At 42.5% G+C, this 3,401-nt stretch overlaps 1 long non-coding RNA gene across 1 annotated transcript in view; it reads left to right on the top strand.

Moving 5' to 3' along the window:
• Nucleotides 1-1,084, top strand: part of LOC106816228 — a 1,965-nt gene extending 881 nt beyond the window's left edge. Inside the window, exons 2-3 of the long non-coding RNA XR_001394856.1 lie at nt 572-677; nt 884-1,084. This is a non-coding gene — a long non-coding RNA (uncharacterized LOC106816228). The remainder of the gene's footprint in view (nt 1-571; nt 678-883) is intronic.
• Nucleotides 1,085-3,401: the final 2,317 nt, after the last annotated feature.

Raw genomic sequence — 3,401 nt, 5'->3', positions numbered from 1 at the left:
TGTGTGTGTGTGTGTGTGTGTGTGTGTGTGAGAGAGAGAGAGAGAGAGAGAGAGAGAGAGAGAGAGAGAGAGAGCATGCATGTGCATGCATGTGCATGTGCATGTGCATGTGCATGTGCATGTGCATGCATGTGCATGCGCATGCATGCACGCGCACATTTGCTCTTCCATTCATTAATTTCACGATTTCATCACTACGTCAGATCAATTGCATTGTAAGACTATGCCACTCACTCGCTACGCTCACTACGTCACGAATGAGTTGACGTGTATTTGATGTAATGTTAGTGAAACCCTTAGTTATGCAGTTGCCATTATGGATGTACCGGTTGAGAAGCAATTACAGCCAAGTGGCGATCATTGTGTGAAAACATTCAAAAATTCTCAATGTAGAATCACATCAATTTGATAACAGATATGAATGTTTCTGGTGTACAGAATTCAATTGCATCCATTGGAAATCGTTTTGCCGAAAAATTATTGCTGATAGAGTGAAGCGGGGGGGTGGGGGAGGGAGGCAGAAGAGAAGGAAGAAAGAAGGAATCAAGAACTTCGCTAATGTGCTTTTCAGTGACCATACGTGATGTCGTAAAAACCAGGAAGAGAGAATTTGAGAAGCTGGAGGCTGCTAATCTCATTGATGGACTTTGGATGGCAACACTGGCCAGTGTGCAACTGTAAGTACATGGGAATTGTGTGGAATGCTGATGGGTGAATGCCTTGTAAACCTATGATTGAGCTTGAAAATACAAGTGTCTCTTCTTCTTTATAGCGAAATCGAATAATGAAGGTGTTGTAAAGTGAGAAGTTATTTTACAAATTCAAATTCAAGTACAGGCAAATAGATGGTTGATCTGGTTATTCTGTCTTGACATGTGATGAGATGAGAGGAGAACTACATAGGAAGACGCATGCTGAACATGCAACCACCAGGTAGAAGAGGAAGGGGGAGACCAAGGACAAGATGGAAGGACTGCATGTAGAATGACTTTAAAAAGAAGGGATTGGTGACACACGAGGTGGAGGATAGGAAAAAATGGAGGAGAGGAGTCCACTGCAGCGACCCCCACAGTGGGACTAATAATGCGAAAGAAGAAGAAGAAGATCTGGTTATTCTGTCTGCCGCCAACCCGGGTTCGCAGTTAAATATTTTGTCTACTAGTAACCCTCTACCAATTACTACCCAATAAAATTGATAATCTACCCACATTCCATTCCATGTAATGTCTAGATCACATGTATCCTTCAAAAATAGTAGAAGTAGGGTTATTACTATAAAAAAGCTAGATGGCTTTTTTTACACAGTTATTACTAAGCTTTACTAGGTTGTGTTACTTTCATGTAAACTACTGTCATTCGCAATATATACAGTTACTATATATTGCAACGACATTTTATTTCGTCTTCAAAAAACCTGTTACATCACTAGATACAGGTTGTATTGCGTGTCATGCACCGTGACGAAGTTTCAACCAAGTTTAATATGAGTATTTTCCCTTCATCTATCTTATCATTTAGAATTTGCTGGTGTGCGCCATGGTTTTAAAATGCGTTTTAAAACTGGTGCCTTGTATGCTTACTTATTTACTCACGTTACTTTGTACACTGCAGGTGTGTTCTCTAAACATGAGATTAAGCTGGTCACTTATGAGCAACCATAGTGAGAAAACTACACACCTATTACCAGAAATGAATAATGACAGACTGTCATTATTCGCCCCTGCTATTACTACACGCATTCTGAAGCTAAGCTTAAGGTAACACACAGGTGTTCTTTGAGTTCATGTTGTTATTTTACAATATATAGAAAGTTAGAATATTTGACTGCCACATGAAGTAGACCACATTTGTCAAACAATGTATCTTTCTTAGATGCTATCATATCAGAATGAAATGACAGTGTCAGTGTCTGGTTTAAGACTGATGTGTTATATATTTGCTAGGTACTATACTAACTAAACAATAAAACATTGTTACTAAATCTTGGGACTTGCTCAATAAATTATTCTACTGTGTCAGTTAAGAGTTGGTGGAAGCAGGATGTGTGAGAGAGGAGAGGGAGTGGTAGAAAGAGATGATAGAAGGAGAGAGGAAGCAAGAGAAGAGGAGGGGAGAGGTTGGATCTGGTTTAAGATTATTTGCTAGGTACTATACTAGCTGAAAAATAAAACAGTGTTACTAAATCGGGGTACTTTCTCAATAAATTATTCTACCGTGTCAGTTAGAGTTGGTGGAAGCAGGATGTGTGAGAGAGGAGAGGGAGTGATAGAAAGAGGGAATAGAAGGAGAGGAAGCCAGAGAGGAGGAGAGAGGAAGGCAGACAGGAGGACAGCGGAAGCCAGAGAGGAGGACAGAGGAAGCCGGAGAAGAAAGAGAGCGGTGAGAAACGAGACAGAGAGAGCGAGAGAGATGAGAAGAAAAGTGAGGCAGTCAGGGTAAGGAAGTGAGGAAGAGGAAGAAACGGAGAGAGGAGAGTATATATATATAGCGCCCGAGAAAGAGAAAACTTGCAAGAGAGAGGGAGAGAGAGAGAGAGAGAGAGAGGGAGAGAGAGATAGAGGGAGAGGGGAAAGGGGTATTAATACTGGAGGCACTGCGCACGCTCCGTGATCGTCTACTGTGTTTACAACACGCGTTTCCGTGAGAATCTGGGAGGTTTCTTTGTGCGAGGATGTCAAGATGTCAAAGGCAGAGAGGAGGGGGAGAGAGGAAGCCACCTCTCTATATACTGGTATATCCCTATATACTCTCCTGTCTCCGTCTTTTCTCTCTCCGTCCACTTCCCTCTTTCTCACATCCTTACTCCCCTTTCGTGGATAGTATCGCCCACGACTAGTCAAGCAGAAAAACTTTCACCAGCAAATGGCCGTATTTCGAATGAAACTTTTTCTCCCCCAAAGCACAAAAAGTGGATATACGGCTATAATGCGTGTTTTTACAGTCACATAATCACACATACACACATACACCCACGGACGCGCACACGCGGGCATGGTCGCACGCACGCGTGCGCGTGTAATATAGGCGTAAATTCACATTTTGTGCCTCGGGGAGTGAAAAAGTTTCGGCTGAAATACGGTCATTTTGCTGCAAATGTTTTTCCATGCTTGACTGGTCGTGGGCCATACTATCCGCGAGAGGGGAGTAAGGAAGTGAGCAAAGGAAAGAAACGGATAAAGGCGAGTATATATAAATGATATATATATATATATATATGTGTGTGTGTGTGTATATATAGCGCCCGAGAAAGAGAGAAATATTGCGAGAGAGAGAGACAGATACAGAGAGAGTGAGAGAGGGAGAGAGTGTGTATGTGTGCGTGTGTGCGTGCGTGCGTGCGTGTGTGACGAGAAATATTGCGAGAGAGAGCGAGCGAGCGAGACAGAGAGAGAGAGAGAGAG

This window comes from Priapulus caudatus, unplaced genomic scaffold, assembly GCF_000485595.1.
Source record: "Priapulus caudatus unplaced genomic scaffold, Priapulus_caudatus-5.0.1 Scaffold1317, whole genome shotgun sequence".
NCBI lineage: Eukaryota > Metazoa > Priapulida > Priapulimorpha > Priapulimorphida > Priapulidae > Priapulus > Priapulus caudatus.
This window is presented reverse-complemented; position numbering and strand designations above follow the sequence as displayed.